Source organism: Aquarana catesbeiana, linkage group LG09, assembly GCF_042186555.1.
Source record: "Aquarana catesbeiana isolate 2022-GZ linkage group LG09, ASM4218655v1, whole genome shotgun sequence".
In the NCBI taxonomy this organism is placed as follows: domain Eukaryota; kingdom Metazoa; phylum Chordata; class Amphibia; order Anura; family Ranidae; genus Aquarana; species Aquarana catesbeiana.
Genome location: NC_133332.1, coordinates 58,246,129 through 58,264,516, shown reverse-complemented (window position 1 = coordinate 58,264,516; position 18,388 = coordinate 58,246,129). Strand labels below are relative to the sequence as shown.

The 18,388-nt window shown below is 43.1% G+C and overlaps 1 long non-coding RNA gene and 1 pseudogene across 1 annotated transcript in view; one reads left to right on the top strand and one right to left on the bottom strand.

The window, feature by feature from the left end:
• Window positions 1-544: 544 nt before the first annotated feature.
• The window catches only part of LOC141107682 (cytochrome P450 2F2-like), an 85,937-nt pseudogene continuing 68,093 nt past the window's right edge, over window positions 545-18,388 (top strand).
• The window catches only part of LOC141107683 (uncharacterized), a 130,191-nt gene continuing 118,348 nt past the window's right edge, over window positions 6,546-18,388 (bottom strand). Inside the window, exons 2-6 of the long non-coding RNA XR_012235951.1 lie at window positions 16,405-16,474; window positions 11,844-11,947; window positions 9,010-9,128; window positions 6,996-7,087; window positions 6,546-6,897 (exon numbers count right to left, since the gene is read on the bottom strand). This is a non-coding gene — a long non-coding RNA (uncharacterized lncRNA). The remainder of the gene's footprint in view (window positions 6,898-6,995; window positions 7,088-9,009; window positions 9,129-11,843; window positions 11,948-16,404; window positions 16,475-18,388) is intronic.

The window sequence follows — 18,388 nt, the reverse complement described above, 5'->3', positions numbered from 1 at the left end:
TGAAAAAAAAACGCTAACGCGGAAAAACACTCAAAAACGCTCAGAAGCGCTATTGCAAAAACGCTGAAAAAAGCTGAAAAAAGTTTTAAAAAATCACTGCAAAGATACTGGCGTTTTCATAACGTTATTTCTAACATCCCATGTGCATGAGGCCTTAAAGTTCCATCTTTTAAATAATATGTTTATAAATTATAAATGAGGATGCAGTGCTGTGACTATAAATCGGTACAAACATATTATTTAACTGGGCTTTCACTCTGAGAACATATACTGTGCGTATCCAAATATGCAATGCTTGCGTTGCACAATAGATAGTATATATCAATGTTGGCGTATTCGTTCTTTCAAAGATGAAGAAACCCCCTTGCTATAGTGTTGAATATATATTAAAATTGTTATCAGCAAAATGAAACTGGGAAAGTACGTACTGGTGAATAATGGTCTGCCTTAAGGGAGTTATTAGCATCTTAAAAAGTGACAGTGACAAATTATCCACCACCACTCCACCCTTTTATATGAACCAAGAGAATTTATCGCTGTATCAGATGTTTCAGTCTACGTACCACCATGGAACTGACAGGGCTGTTGACTGCGGTGCTGATTCTTCTCTCCTGCTGCTACTTCATCTACTCAACATGGAAGACGATGTACAGGAAACAGGGGCTCCCACCAGGTCCGACCCCTCTGCCCCTGATCGGAAACTTACTAAACATAAAGATGGGATCAATGGCCAATTCCTTTGTAAAGGTCAGATATCCTTAACTTTCCTTGAAACCATTAAAAGCCTAATGTTAAGGTTGTATGTACCATTTATTATTTTTTAATATTTATAGTAAAATTAAACCCCAAAACAAAAATGTATTTTTTTTTTTATAATTCAATTTTATTAAACTTCATCATTACAAACAACACAACATTCAATAAAAGAAAAAAAAAGTAAGTAAACAGTTATACATATACTTCCATTCTTACTCACTTCAGCTGGTTGCGCGGTCCTGTGACGTTGCACCCAAACAAAATTGAGGTCCTTTTTTTCCCCACAAATAGAGCTTTCTTTTGGTGGTATTTGATCGCGGTTTTTATTTTTTGCGCTATAAACAAAAAAAGAGTGACAATTTTGAAAAAAAACACAATATTTTGTACTTTTTTGCTATAATAAATACCCCCATTTGTTTTAAAAAAGAGCTAATTTTTTTCACAGTTTAGGCCAATATGTACTCTTCTACATATTTTTGGTAAAAAAAAAATCGCAATAAGCGTATATTGATTGGTTTGCGCAAAAGTTATAGCGTCTACAAAATAGAGGATAATTTTATAGCATTTTTATTATTATTTTTTTTACTAGTAATGGCGGTGATCTGCAATTTTTTTTATCGGGACTGTGACATTATGGCGGACACATCGACACTTATGACAACATTTTGGGTCCATTGGCATTTATACAGAGATCAGTGCTATAAAAATGCACTGATTACTGTAAAAATGTCACTGGCAGGGAAGAGGTTAACACTAGGGGGCGATCAAGGGGTTAATTGTGTTGCCTGTGTGTGTTTCTAACTGAAGGGGGAGGGGACTGACCTAGAGGTAGTGGCAGATCATGGTTCCTAGCTAATAGGAACTCACAAGCTGTCACGCCTCACAGAACAGGGATTTGTGTGTTTACACACACACTTCCGTGATTTGTCCCTTGTGCTCATGATCGCTTGTGGCCGGCAGCTGTCATCGCGACCATCAGCCACGAGCAATGACACCCCCGCTGTGCAGCAGACACGTGCCTGCTATCGCGATCCCGCGAGCCGACGTATAGCTATGACGGTTCGCGGGATCGTGCCGACCTGCTGCAGGAAAATGAAAATGATGGCTGGTTGGCAAGCGGTTAATCTTATACAGTGGGGATGGAAAGTATTCAGACCCCCTTACATTTTTCACTCTTTGTTATATTGCAGCCATTTGCTAAAATCATTTAAGTTCATTTTTTTTCCTCATCAATGTACACACAGCACCCCATATTGACAGAAAAACACAGAATTGTTGACATTTTTGCAGATTTGCAGTCCTAAGTATTCAGACCCTTTGCTCAGTATTTAATAGAAGAACCCTTTTGATCCAATACAGCCATGTATTTTTTTCTTTTTGGGAAAGATGCAACAAGTTTTTCACACCTGGATTTGGGGATCCTCTGCCATTCCTCCTTGCAGATCCTCACCAGTTTATTTATTTATTTATTTATTTATTTATTTCAGGTACTTATATAGCGCCGTCAGTTTACGCAGTGCTTTACATATACCTTGTACATTCACATCAGTCCCTACCCTCAAGGAGCTTACAATCTAAGGTCCCTAACTTACATTCATACATACTAGGGACAATTTAGACAGAATCCAATTAACCTACCAGCATGTCTTTGGAGTGTGGGAGGAAACCGGAGTACCCGGAGGAAACCCACGCAGGCACAGGGAGAACATGCAAACTCCAGGCAGGTAGTGTCATGGTTGGGATACGAACCAGTGACCCTTCTTACTGCTAGGCGAGAGTGCTACCCACTACACCACTGTGCTGCCCAGTTCTGTCAGGTTGGATGGTAAATGTTGGTGGACAGCCATTTTTAGGTCTCTCCAGAGATGCTCAATTGGGTATAAGTCAGGGCTCTGGCTGGCCATTCAAGAACAGTCACGGAGTTGTTGTGAAACCACTCCATTATTTTAGCTGTGTGTTTAGGGTCATTGTCTTGTTGGAAGGTAAATCTTCGGCCCAGTCTGAGGTCCTGAGCACTCTGGAGAAGGTTTTCGTCCAGGATATCCCTGTACTTGGCCGGATTCATCTTTCCCTCACTTGCAACCAGTCGTCCTGTCCCTGCAGCTGAAAAACACCCCCGCAGCATGATGCTGCCACCACCATGCTTCACTGTTGGGACTTTATTGGACAGGTGATGAGCAGTGCCTGGTTTTCTCCACACATACCGCTTAGAATTAAGGCCAAAAAGTTCTATCTTGGTCTCATCAGACCAGAGAATCTTATTTCTCACCATCTTGGAGTCCTTCAGGTGTTTTTTAGCAAACTCCATGCGGGCTTTCCTGTGTCTTGCACTGAGGAGAGGCTTCTGTCGGGCCACTCTGCCATAAAGCCCTGACTGGTGGAGGGCTGCAGTGATGGTTGACTTTCTACAACTTTCTCCCATCTCCTGACTGCATCTCTGGAGCTCAGCCACAGTGATCTTTGGGTTCTTCTTTACCTCTCTCACCAAGGCTCTTCTCCCCCGATAGGTCAGTTTGGCCAGACGGACAGCTCTAGGAAGGGTTCTGGTCATCCCAAACGTCTTCCATTTAAGGATTATGGAGGCCACTGTACTCTTAGGAACCTTAAGTGCAGCAGAAATTTTTTTGTAACCTTGGCCAGATCTGTGCCTTGCCACAATTCTGTCTCTGAGCTCTTCAGGCAGTTCCTTTGACCTCATGTTTCTTATTTGCTCTGACATGCACTGTGAGCTGTGAGGTTTTATATAGACAGGTGTGTGGCTTTCCTAATCAAGTCCAATCAATATAACCAAACACAGCTGGATTCAAATGAAGGTGTAGAACCATCTCAAGAATGATCAGAAGAAATGGACAGCACCTGAGTTAAATATATGAGTGTCACAGCAAAGGGTCTGAATACTTAGGACCATGTGATATTTCAGTTTTTCTTTTTTAATAAATCTGAAAAAATATCAACAGTTCTGTGTTTTTCTGTCAATATGGGGTGCTGTGTGTACATTAATGAGGACAAAAATGAACTTAAATTATTTTAGCAAATGGCTGCAATATAACAAAGAGTGAAAAATGTAAGGGGGTCTGAATACTTTCCGTCCCCACTGTACATAGTATCTCAACTCTTGTATATTACTCAGTAAATTTTAATTCTATACAATACCTAACACCAACCAAACCATGCTTACTTAATTTGGGAAAAAGAGCAGAAAGGAAGAAAAAAATGTTTTCTTTTTCTTTTCCCTTTGGGACATGGGGGAAGATTCCTCCACTCAAAGCAAAGGACCTAAGTCCGTTTCCTATCGCACATGCTATAGCATATCTAAATTTCATGATCTGCAGTGTTTATTATATATATATATTGTGTATGTGTGTATATGTATTTCCAAGTGTTAATTGTGAATACTAAGAAAAAAAAAAGGGTAAGGAAATGGGGAGGGTCTCCTGCTCAAAGCAAGGGACCTCCTTTCAGGAAGTGTCTAAGTATCGTGATCCTCAGTGTTTTAAATGTGCAGTATATCTATATGTATGTGTATATATATCCAAGTGTTTTAATACAAAAGGGAAGAAAAAAAAAATTTCCTCTACTTCCTTTTCCCTTCCTTTTCGTCCCCCCCAAAAAACAGGAGGAAAATTATAATTCATTTTATATACCGTATTTAGCAGTGTATAACACGCGCCGGCGTATAACACGCACCCCAATTTTAGGAGGGAAGTTTAACCACTTCAATACCCGGCTATAGTCAAATGACGTCCTCTACTTTGTGGAGTGATATCTGAATGATGCCTGCAGCTAGATGCATCATTGTAGACATGTGCACAACAAAAAATTTAGTTTAGTTTAGTTTAGTTTCGTCTTGTTTCCGTGGATTCGTAACGATTCGTAATTTCGTAATACACGAGGGTTCATATTCGGACTCGTTCGTATTTTCGTAACAGTTGTATTTTTGTTAAACTTTAAACGATATAATTCATAATTCCGTTAGTCTTGCAATTCATAATTTCATAAGACATGGTTCGATTCGGAGTCGTTCGTATTTTCGTTGATACTGAATGATTCGTAATTCTGTCTAATTTTATTTGATTCGAAATTTGTAATTTTGTTAGTCATTTTTGTTTATTCTATTCGGTACGCTTCTCGTAATTTAGTAATTGTTACTTTTTTGAGATTGCCTTATGCTTTCTTTCCCGTTGAAAACATTGTTTTTTTTTGTTGATTCGAGTCTACTAGCGTGCTTCGAATGGATTCGTACAATCGTAAATACATCGCGGTCATTCGTAATCTTGTATTTTAGTTTCGTTTTCAACACGCAGCTAGCCAGCTATAATTAGCCTCCGCCCCTGTACACCATTTTGAGAGGGTGTACTGTGCATTGGTGTGGTGAGTTGTGGGAGCTGGGAGGAGCAGAGAGTAGAGAGTGAGATAGTGGTTTTTGTAGTTGCTTTTGTGTGGTTTGGTAGTTTTGTTGTTGCAATTACTATTAATGTCTGGGAGTGAGAATGGACATGTGAGTCGTCTAGTGAGTGAGAATGTTGGTGTTAGTGAGTGTGTCGGTATGAGAGTTTTTGCCGTGACTGCGAGTGTAGGGGAGCGGAGGGGTGGAGGGGAGCAGAGGAGTGGAGGAGGGGACTCATGGGAGAGGAGGCGTGGAGGGGAGAGGAGGCGTGTAGGGGAGGAGAGGCATGGAGGGGAGGGGAGGCGTGGAGGGGAGGGGAGGCATGGAGGTGAGGGGCGAGGCGGGGAAGAGAGGTGTGGAGGGGAGGAGAGAAGAGGAGGGGACGCGAGGCGTAGAGGGAAAAGGAGGCGTGGAGGGGAGAAGAGGCGTGGAGGGGAGAGGCGTAGAGGGGAGGAGAGGCGTAGAAGGGAGAGTATTGTTGAGGAGAAGAGGAGTGGAGGGGAGGAGAGGCATGGAGGGCAGAGTATTGTTGGGGAGAGGAGGAGTGGAGGGGAGAGGAGTGGAGGTGAACGGAGGCATGTAGTGGAGCCAAGGCCTGGAAGAGAGTGTGGAGGTGGAGTGGAGCGGAAGCATGGCCAAAAACGGAGACATGTGTCCCCCACTACATCAGAGAGTGCGGACTCAGACATGCAGCAACCCCGCCAAAGCAAGCGACAAAGATCAAGGGGGCCTGTATTTACCCAAGAGGAGAATGCTGCATTGGTTGCTGCAGTCCTAAGAGAAAAAGTGACACTCTTCTGCCAAACCGTGCCAACATCCGAGAAAGCAGCAGGCTGGGGACGAGTCCGGGACTCCATGAATGCGGTCTCCAAGTTTCGCAGGCCAACCACTGGCGTCAGACACAGGTAATTATTCCAATATTCTTTCACTCTTAGGCTGCTTTCACACTGGGGCGGTGGGGGCGTCGGCAGTAAAACAGCGCTATTTTTAGCGCTGCTTTACCGTCGTTATTGCAGCGGTATTCAGCCGCCAGCGGTGCGGTTATAACACCCGCTGGCAGCCAAAAAAGGGTTAAAACCGCTCGTTTAGCGCGGCTATAGCCGCGGTATTGCCGCGGTATAGCCGCGCTGTCCCATTGATTGCAATGGGCAGGAGCGGTGAAGGAGCGGTGAATATACCGCTCCTTCACCGCTCCAAAGTTGTGGCTTGCAGGAGTTTTTTCTTCTCCTGCCAGCGCACCGCTTCAGTGTGAAAGCTTGACAGCAGCGGCTGTTTCGGGTCGGTTTGCAGGCGGTATTTTTAGCGCAATAACGCCTGCAAACCGCCCCAGTGTGAAAGGGCTCTTAGAACACACATTTGTAAAAAATAAATACACAGTGTTGTAGTCAATAAAAATTAACAGTTCTACTTTACAAAACTATTTATTTGGCACAGCCACATACAGAAGAGAACATTAACATACATGGAAATATTGTAACAAAAAAAACCATCACTGTGTGAAACGACAGGTTGCTTTTCAAAAAAATAAATCAGTTTGGTTTCTATTTTATGTAACTAATAATGTTTATTTTTCATGTGCAGATTCTATGATTGTCGGGCGGCAGTCATCAAAAAGCTGAAGAAGCGTCTACGGGGAGAGCATATTAGGGGAAAGCCTGTTGAGTTACGTGAGTGGGAGGCAAAGCTGAGAGATGGCCTTGGCCTTCTGGCAGAGGATGTCCCTGGAGTCAGCAGCAGGGGTCCACATCAAAGAGCTGGTGGTGAGTAAAATGAAATATATCATTTTATATTGCTGTTATATGGTTGTTTCAAGCCCACTATTATTTTTTATGACTATGCATGTGAAACTTACGTTTTTCTTTACATACATGTTTTCCAGATCGAGCAACATCATCTGTAGAGCGATCAGCTCCAAGATCATCCCATCAACATTCTGGTGAGTACCTAACACAAAGACAAAGGATGTATAATTAATGATAAACTTCTATTTAAAGTGGTGTTCCACCCTAAAAAAAAAAAGTCATGATTGTGCCTAAAAAAAAATAAAAAAAAAACATTTGGATATTTTTTTTTTTTTACTTACCTCTAAATGCCTGTTGCTAGGGGGTCCCTCGTAGTCTGCCTCTTCCAGTGCCTGGGCTGGTGACATCACTTCCCCTTCGGCACAGGAAGGGCTCAGCTCTGCTCCCTCCCTCCTGTCAATGACTGAGCGGCCAATCACGGCATGCAGCGCTGCTCACGCATGCACAGTGGGTGCCAGGCAGTGAAGCCACAGCCCGGCGCCCACAGTTGCAATGCCGGCGCCGCTGAACGGAGGGGGAGACGAGCGGGGCTTCAATCCCCCGCATCGCTGGACCCTGGGACAGGTAAGTGTCCAATTAAAAGTCAGCAGCTGCAGTATTTGTAGCTGCTGACTTTTATTTTTTTTTTTTTTTGACTGGCCCTCCTCTTTAACATTTAAAGCAGGCATCACTAAATGGCGAACTGTGGGCCAGATGTGGACCAAGTCACTGTGCCATCTGGAATGCCACAATCCAGCCATTTAGGTGACGGTTCTTTTTGCCTCCCTCTGCCGCTGTCACTATTGCAGAGCTGTTGAAAATAACTTCAACCAATCAACTCCTGGTTAACTTCAGCAGCACCTCCTGCTCCCACCCATTATTCAGTGCTGCTGTGTCTCTGGCTCTGGGTGCCCAAATAAGGTAGGATGGGGCAGCGCTGCAGGGGGGATGTGAAAGTGTCAAAGATGCAGAGGCTGTGTAATGTGAAGGGGCCCAGAGATGCAGGGGGCTGTGTAATGTGAAGAGGGCCAGAGATGCAGGGGGCCGTGTAATGTGAAGGTGCCCAGAGATGCAGGGGGCTGTGTAATGTGAAGGGGCCCAGAGATGCAGGGGGCTGTGTAATGTGAAGGGGCCCAGAGATGCAGGGAGCTGTGTAATGTGAAGGGGGCCAGAGATGCAGGGGGCTGTGTAATGTGAAGGGGGCCAGAGGTGCCGAGGCTGTGATGTGAAGGAGGGTCGAGTTGCAGGGGGGTTAGGATGCAAAGGGGGAGGGCAGAGGACACAGGTGTGCTCAGGTGCTATGAAGGTGGGGGAGAAGATACCATTGTGAAGGGTGTTCAGATCAGAACACTACTGTCAAGGGGAAACTAAAACAAGCATGGGATTGTGTAATAAAAGAGGGGGGTGTACTATAAAAGGGCAGGCTATTCACCAAAATGTTAATTGGTCAATTTGCCAAGAAATATATCATCTCATCTGTTTTAACACATCATCAACTTCAGATTAGATTTTAACAGTTCCAGTGCAAATTAAATCGGTAGTAAACCACGGAAGAAAAAAAAAAAACCTGCAAGACAATGGCATAATGTGCTAGTATGCATCGCATACAAGCACATTATAAAATACCTTAGAACGAGGCCCCAGCAGCCCAACCTGGCCAGCGCAATGACACGTTGCCTCGCCTTCTCTTCCGGGCGTCGACGCTGTGTGTGGCTGGAGGCGCGATGGGGTCTCTCCCACGCATGTGTGTGGGAGTCCTGTATCCAGCAAGGAGCTTTGATTTTTCTGAACCGTCCGGCGTCCGCCGGCGCTTCAGAGCGCATGCACCGCCACTGACGTCAGCGGCTGCATCCGAGGTGGATATTTCCTAAACCGTACAGGTTTACGGGATATTCATATTACCTACAGGTAAGCTTTATTATAGGATTACCTGTAGGTAAAAAAATGACAAAGTAGGGTATGCAATCCACTTTAATTCACCTCAGCGCACTTTTTTACACTTTGATTATAAAATATGTTGTTGTCGTCCAACATATACCAGGCAAAAATAATAAATAAAGCTGTTGACTTTATCTTGAACATTACCTTGACTCTTGTCTTTTCTTCTGTCTTTAACAGCCCGATCCGTATCCCGGACTCTCCAGAAGCATCAACTGGCAGGAAGCAGCGGACCATTACACCTCAGGGTAAGAAGTGTACATAATCTGGAAAGAAACAGGACACACCATCATCATCATTCATCGATGTCCATGATATTATATACACACAGGCATTATCATCTAATACATATTATTATTATTAAGGTCCATTTTCAAATTCATACACACATGACACCTCATACCTTCAGAACATGACTGTGAAGGGGAAACTGTGATGTGAAGGGGGACTGAGGAAACTGAAGTAAGCATGGGATTGTGTAATAAAAGAGGGGGGTATAGCCCTTTCATGACTAAGCCTATTTTTGAAATTTGGTGTTTACAAGTTAAAATCTGTATTTTTTGCTAGAAAATTACTTAGAGTTCCCAAACATTATATATATATTTTTTAGCAGAGAATCTAGAGAATAAAATGGAGATTGTTGCAATAGTTTATATCACACGGTATTTGTGCAGCTGTGTTTTAAACGCAAATTTTTGGAAAAGGGACACTTTCATGAATTTTAAAAAATCCAAACAGTAAAGTTACCCCAATTTTTTTGTATAATGTGAAAGATGATGTTACGGCGAGTAAATAGATACCAAACATGTCACACTTTATAATTGCACGCACTCGTGGAATGGCGACAAACTACGGTACCTATAAATTTCCATATGCGACGCTTTAAATTTTTTTTTACGGTTACCAGGTTAGAGTTACAGAGGAGGTCTAGGGCTAGAATTATTGCTCTCGCTCTGACGATCGCGGCGATACCTCACATGTGTGATTTGAACACTGTTTACATATGCGGGCGCGACTTCCGTATGCGTTTTCTTCGTTGCGCGAGCTCGCGGGGACGGGGCGCTTTAAAATTTTTTTTTTTTTTTTAATTATTTTATTTATTTTTTTACTTTATAAATTGTGTTTAAAATTTTTTTTATTTTTTTTTACTTTTATTGCTGTCACAAGGAATGTAAACATCCCTTGTGACAGTAATAGGTGGTGACAGGTACTCTTTATGGAGGGATCGGGGGTCTAAAAGACCCCCGATCCCTCCTTTGCACTTCAAAGTATTCAGATCGCTGAAAACAGCGATTCTGAATACTGTCTTTTTCTTTAAAACCGGCGCCATTGGCAGCCGAGTAAACGGGAAGTGACGTCATGATGTCGCTTCCACATTTACAACGAGAAGGCTGGAACGAAGCCGCCCACAGCTTCGTTCCAGCCCGCCCCCAGCCGCTGAAGGCACACGATTGGACACCGGGCCTCCCGATCGCACGGGAGGCCCGGTAAGAGCGGCGGGAGGCGGCGGGAGGGGGGGATGTCCCCTCCCGCTCCTCTGGTATAACAGCCGAGCGGCTTTTAGCCGCATCGGTTGTTATACTCGAGTAGCCGATCGCCCGCTGTGAACAACGGTACCGGGATGATGCCTGCAGCTGCGGGCATCATACCGGTATAACCCCGGAAAGCTGAGTACGCATATCTGTGTACGGTCGGCGGGAAGGGGATAGTATAGTATATGTAAAAGGTTATTCACAAAAATGTTCATTGTTCAATTTGCCAAAAAATATAACATCTGTTTTAACACATCAGCAACTTTAGATTAGATTTTACAGTTCCAGTGCAAATTAAAGCGGCTTTAAACCACAGAAGAAAAAAAAAGAAACCTGCAAGACAATGGCATAATGTGCTAGTATGCATCGCATAATAATAGCACATTATGAATTTCTATGAAATACCTTAGAACGAGGCCCCTGCAGCCCGACCCGGTCAGCGCTGAGGGGGCTGACACGTTGCCTCGTCGTCTCTTCTGCGGTCGCGGGCTCCGGCGCTTCTGAGTGGCCGGAGCCGCAATGAGGTCTCTCCCACGCATGCGCGTGGGAGTCCTTTTACTGGTGAAGAGCTTTGATTTTTCTGCAGGGTCCAGCGGACCTTCAGAGCGCATGCACCACCGCTGGCCTCAGCGGCTGCATCTGAGGATATCTCCTAAATAATATTCATTTTACATACAGGTAAGCCTTATCACCTGTAGGGATAAATTAACAAAGTAGGGTACACAATCCACTTTAATTCACCTCAGTGCACTTTTTTGTGAGTACAGTACAGAGTATTAGCTCGAAGCCCAAACAAAAAAAAACAACGTAGTGCTAGCATGATTAGGAGCACAGGGAAGCCGGGCAAGTCGGGATAAAAACATGTTGTCAGACAACATGGGGCTACAGGGGATTGGGCAGACAGCGTGGGGGAGGGACTGCAAAAAGCCAGGAGTGTGGGGGAGACAAGGTGAAACCAGACATTCTGGGAGTACACGAGGAGGAGAAGCATTCCCGCCCGCCCTCCCTCCCTACATCGGCTTGGTTCGTTCTATGCTTACTTTTTTGTTGTATTGGTTGTTTTTGTTTATTTTACAGGGTACGTGGATTAACTGGTAGTTACAATGGTGTATCTGCAGAATGTGGTTCATCCCCGAGTCGGTGCAGAGCGGTAGGGAGGGACCATGGAAGTAGTTTACACAGATACAAAGGAAACATTTTTGATACTTAGTTAGTGCCTCCAAGGATCGTCAACCAAAAGAAAACAGACATTTTACTTCGATCTTTGTGTCAGTATATTTTTGGGCAATTACAGTTGGGCCAATAAGATGGGCATACAGTAATTTATGACACAAGGAGTCAGGATACATCTGGGGTACCTTTTTATTTATAATGCTTTGATGTTGTAGTACAACTTATAACAGGCAAAAATAAATAGCGCTGTTGACTTAACTTTATCTGGAAGATTACCTTGACTCTTTTCTTCCATCCTTAACAGAAAGCCCCAGCTGTATCCCTCCAGCGTCATCTGGCAGAAAACAGCGGCCCAATACTCCTCAGGGTAAGTACACAAGCTGCCAATATAAAGAAACAGGACACACCATAATCATCTACACATTAAACACAGTCATTATTGTCCCCTTCCCACCGAGCGTACGCAGATGTGCAGCCTCGGCTTTCAGGGGTTATACCGGGAAGATGCCCGCAGCTGCAGGCATCATCCCATTACTGTTTTGTAGAGCGGGCGATCGGCTTTCCAAGTATAACAACCGGCTAAAAGCTGCTCAGCTGTTATACCGGAGGAGCGAGAGGGGACTCCCCCCCTCCCGCCGCCTCCTGCCGCTCTTACCGGGCCTCCCGATCCACCGGGAGGCCTGATCACCAATCCGCCACCTCGGCTACTGCCGGCTGCTGACAGTCTGGAATGAAGCCGAGAGCGGCTTCGTTCCGGCCTTCTAATTGTAAATGCGGAAGCGACGTCATGACATCACTTCCCGTCTACTCGGGTGCCAGTGGTGCCTGTTTTAAAAAAATATACAGTATTCAGAATTGCCGAAAATGGCGATCTGAATACTGTGAAGTGCAAAGGAGGGATCGGGGGTCTTTTAGACCCCCGATCCCTCCATAAATAGTACCTGTCACCACCTATTACTGTCACAAGGGATGTTTACATCCCTTGTGACAGCAATAAAAGTCATCCAAAAAATTTTTTTTTAAAACACAATTTCTAAATATAAAAATACATTAAAAAAAAAAAAAATTTTTAAAGCGCCCCTGTCCCCGCGAGCTCGCGCACTAAAAAACGCATACGGAAGTTGCGCCCGCACATATAAATGGTGGTCAAATCGCACATGTGAGGTATCGCCGTGATCGTCAGAGCGAGATAAATAATTCTAGCACTAGGCCTCCTCTGTAACTCTAACCTGGTAACCGTAAAAAAAAATTCAAGCGTCGCCTATAGAGATTTTTAGGTACCGTAGTTTGTCACCATTCCACGAGTGCGTGCAATTATAAAGCGTGACATGTTTGGTATTTATTTACTCGGCGTAACATCATCTTTCACATTATACAAAAAAATTGGGCTAACTTTACTGTTTTTTTATTTTTTAAATTCATGAATGTGTCCCTTTTCCCAAAAATGTTGTGTTTAAAACACCCCTGCACAAATACCGTGTGATAAAAAATATTGCAACAATCACCATTTTATTCCCTAGATTCTCTGCTAAAAAATATATATATAATGTTTGGGGGCTCTAAGTAATTTTATAGCAAAAAAATACGGATTTTAACTTGTAAACACCAAATGTCAAAAATAGGCTTAGTCATGAAAGGGTTAACATATAAAAGATATTACCATCCATTTTCATACACACAACTCATACTTCAATCACTTCTCCATGAAATCATACAGTGAAGTGTTGTGTTTTAAAGTAGTAAACAATGAAGTGGATTTACACAAAATTACAGTGCAAAATCTGGTGCAGCTCTGCAGAGAAATCAATCAGCTTCCAGATTTTTTGGGGAAAGCTTAATTAAACAAGCTAAAGTTAGAAGCTGATTGGTTTCTGCATAGCTTCACCAGAGTTAGCACTGTGTCCAGTGTTAGTAAATCAACCCTAATGTTTGTATGTGTAACCTAGAATTGTTTATGAATGCTATCGTCAACATTTGCTATCTCATCTATTTTAGATCAACAAGACCAGCCAGAGGGGAGACCACAGTGCAGCCCGCACTCGCCTGTCCTTATTTTGGAGGGTATAGAGCTGCAGAATGAGCCAGAATTGAGACCTGCAATGTCACAGACTCCTGGCTTCTCCCCATGGCCAGAGGAGGAGGTCAGGGGCCAAAGTTCAGGCATGCTGCTGCCACCATGTTTTGCTGCCCCCAGTGTGCATGTACTGCAGTCGCCACCTCCTGTCCGGGTGCCAACTGCTGTACCGCCTGGCTTAACTGCACAAATTGAGAGGCTCCTTAGAGAAGTGAGGAGATTGTCAACTGAAAATAGAAGGCAGTCACGGGACATGAGAAGGCTTACCCGGACCATACATCTCATAGGCAGACAGCAAATGGACCATTTTGAATTGTTGTTGAGCCGGGTAAACCAACAGCACAACCAGGCAATGGAGCATTTGAGACTCTCATTGATGGAAGCAATTTCCAGGCACAATGCTCCATTGCCTGGGAGCTCGTCTGTTAGTACAGAAAGCAGCAGAGAACCCTCTCCTTCTGAAAACTGAGGGTTAGTTCTTCCTCTGCCCCAGGACCCAAAGCAGCTCAGTTCACCGTTTTGTTTAGAGTTGTATATATATATATATATATATATATATATATATATGTATACGTGTTAACATACATGTTATTTTTCTACGTTTGTTTGTGCAAATAAATGCAAATAATTTTCGCCAAATAAAAGCATACTTTAGTGCTTATATATTGATTATTATGTGATATTTTACACTTTATTACATATCTGGTTGCTTATTGCTTAATAATAACACACATGCTATCACACATGGTAATCATCAACTTAAAAAGAACATCCTTGCCAGTTGTCACCAACAACTTCATTTAGATTTAGCTAGGTATTATACTGGCTCGCTGACCTTACTATTCTCTTTTTATTTCCGCATCATTATATGTTCTAGTTCAAAGTTGCAGTAACAGAAATGGAAAAAGTATTAGTAATGAATACTAATACTATTTCCATTTCTGTTACTGAAACTTTGGACTACAACATATAATGATCTGGAAAAGTGTATAAGTGTTCAGTATACAGCTTTCTTGATTTTATGTTTGAAATGAACATGCATGCATCACTTGAGATTCCCTCTATGTAGGGATGCACTGATACCGATATTGGATACGAGCAATTTTTTTTTTTACATTTATTTTATTTATTCCGACACAAGACAAGCTCGAATACATATACATATACAGTAGAGCAGGCAAATATTACATCCACTATCACATTAAAATCATATCTTAATATCTATCATATCATATCTATCATATCTATCCCCAAGGTTCTGTGCTGGGACCAATCCTATTTAATTTGTTCATAAACGACCTGGAGGATGGGATAAACAGTTCAATCTCTGTATTTGCAGACGATACTAAGCTAAGCAGGGCAATAACTTCTCCGCAGGACGTGGAAACCTTGCAAAAAGACCTGAACAAATTAATGGGGTGGGAGACTACATGGCAAATGAGGTTCAATGTAGAAAAATGTAAAATAATGCATTTGGGTGGCAAAAATATGAATGCAATCTATACACTGGGGGGAGAACCTCTGGGGGAATCTAGGATGGAAAAGGACCTGGGGGTCCTAGTAGATGATAGGCTCAGCAATGGCAGGCAATGCCAAGCTGCTGCTAACAAAGCAAACAGAATATTGGCATGCATCAAAAGGGGGATCAACTCCAGAGATAAAACGATAATTCTCCCGCTCTACAAGACTCTGGTCTGGCCGCACCTAGAGTATGCGGTCCAGTTCTGGGCACCAGTCCTCAGGAAGGATGTACTGGAAATGGAGCGAGTACAAAGAAGGGCAACAAAGCTAATAAAGGGTCTGGAGGATCTTAGTTATGAGGAAAGGTTGCGAGCACTGAACTTATTCTCTCTGGAGAAGAGACGCTTGAGAGGGGATATGATTTCAATTTACAAATACCGGACTGGTAACCCCACAATAGGGATAAAACTGTTTCGCAGAAGAGAGTTTACCAAGACTCGTGGCCACTCATTAAAATTAGAAGAAAAGAGGTTTAACCTTAAACTACGTAGAGGGTTCTTTACTGTAAGAGCGGCAAGGATGTGGAATTCCCTTCCACAGGCGGTGGTCTCAGCAGGGAGCATTGATAGCTTCAAGAAACTATTAGATAAGCACCTGAATGACCACAACATACAGGGATATACAATGCAATACTGACACATAATCACACACATAGGTTGGACTTGATGGACTTGTGTCTTTTTTCAACCTCACCTACTATGTAACTATGTAACTATGTAATCATATAGTAAATTAATTCGCTACCCGGACACTGCTCATCAACAAGAAATTCTTAACCAAAAATCCCCTGTCCAACCATCCTGTAATCTCGAACTCGTCTTAATCTATTTTATACAAAAACAACACAATCACAAAGGAAAAAAAAAAGGGGGGGGGGGGTTGGTCAAGCTCCTCCATGGAAATACACCTCAATTGTGCTCATGTATCAAAAGGAGGATTGAGTTAAGAACCTTGAATTAAGTACTCCCTCTAACTACCCAGATTAATGTCGAGCAATTTTTCATCTGTATTCTTCAATACCAAATGACTGCCAATCAAGAATCTGGGAGGCCTGGCTTCCTGATAAGCTGTGAAGCTGGCGTCACGCTCTCTAACAGTGCCTGGATGCACCTGAATAGTCTTTGGTATTGAAGACGAGTACAGAGAAATAATTACTAGTATCTAATACCGCTATCGTGCATCCCTACATACAAGTTTGCCGTTATTTATACATCCTAAAAGATGTGTATGGTTAATGCGTACCTGTGAAGTCTTCAACTTGTATGTGTCTGTCATGATGAAGCCTCATCCACTCATTCCAGTGGTACTTACACTACATTGGCAAATAAAACAAGAGTTACATAAATAAATGGAAATCAATGATGGATGGGGGAGTATGTGGGAAGTGGGAGCAGGTACTCACCTATTTCTGACTCACAGCAACGCAATAACAGTCTTTCCTTCCTTGTTGTGGATGATGACTTTCCAGAGTGCCAACTTACAAGTGCCATGTTGCCAACAATGTGGCCTGGAAATTGCATGAATATCTTGGTGAACTGGATATATTAGCAGCAAAAAACTTTTTGCCACGATGTAGGTGCCATCAGAGGGTTGAACGAAAAAACATTTTGGTGGTGGGGGTATAGGAGACTTGTAGTACCATTGTAGGCCTTCATTTTCATGTGTCTTTATGTATATTAGCATAGCAGCAGACTCCGTATCACCACTATTTCCACCACTAGTACTACAAGTATAGGAGTAAGCAAGCAAGCAGCCAGGTTGGCAAGCTGCATAGCAAAACAACCAAAACTACAACATATTTAACTTAATAAATACAAATCCAGCAGCTTGAGCCAGTTTTGACACCTGTCAAGGTAGTGAAACCCCGAAGGCAATCCTCCAAGGTGCTGTTTGCACTTATGAGTGGTCTGTGCTTTCCTGATATATTGCATGACCATGTGCACAGTCGCACTGCCAAATGGTTTGCCTTTCCCCTTCATGGTGCTGCTTATACCAAACTTAAAGGGAATGCGTTTGTGTTCCAGTGTCCTAAGTATTGGAGATTTGAGAAGAAGGCAGGGGGAGTGGAAATGACAGGAGTTAGGAGGACTTTCAGCAGGTAAGTTTCACAAACTGAATTTTTCAAAGTTTTAATTTATATGTACAAATGATACAGCTGTCCCATTTATTTTTTATGATACTAAATGACACAGTTGTCTCAAAAGGACAACTATTTAAGTTAGACTACCAGATCAGTAGCTAACCTTGAACAGGAAAATAGCAGGGCAGGGGGTATGAGGTGGGACTTAGTAGGGGATCATTCCATGCCAAATCATCACAAACCAAATGGAACTTTGTTTTCAACCTGACCATCTCAGTAATTCATTATATTTGATAGGATGGTATAGGGTCAGACATGGAGTAACTAACTACCATATTTAAGCCCTCACATAAATGGTCAGGATGGGATATCTGATGATTTCTGGCATGGAATGAGGACCTTAGGGGAGACGTGGGACTCGGTCAGGTGGAGAATTCAAAATTATGTTAACATGGATGAGTATAATTTTTTTATTCAGCATCAAACTCAAGAGCAGGGTAACCAAGCTTTGGCAGGTTGACTTTTAAAAAATCCATTTGCTCTAAGAGCTGGGGGAGCAATTGTGAGCGATGAGGGCATAAAATATTTCCTGTTACAGAAAACACCCGCTCACTCTGGACCGTGGTTGAGGGACAGGAAAGAAGCTCCTGGGCTACCGAGGACAAAGCAGGCCACACACCCTTCTTCTCATCCCATAAACTTAAGGGATCTGTACTGGGGGGCAAAGGAGGTTCCGCTAGGTAAGCCCTAACTATGTCACCAGCACTTTTTTCTTTTCTAGGGGGCTGTTTAGTGTATCCCACAAAACTGTCAAGTGCCTCAGCCCAAAAGGCTGATGCTCTGGAGGAGTGAGCACTGGTAGCAGTGCTGCTAGTATCAGCTAACAGAGTATCATCAGACATCTCCAGCTCATCTTCTTCTCCCTCCTCTAACTGTATTCCCATTTGCCTTTCCCTCTCACGTACCCTCTCTATCAATATATCCCGCCAGGTGGTGAGAGTATTTTTCCTGAGTGCTATTTTGCCTTTTATTCTGGGGTCACAAATTGTGGCTAACATGAACTCGGGGCGAGGGTCGATGAGCTCTTTTATGCGCCAACTGAGTTGCTCCTTCAGTCTCCTCAGAAGGGCATCAACTTCTGCAAGT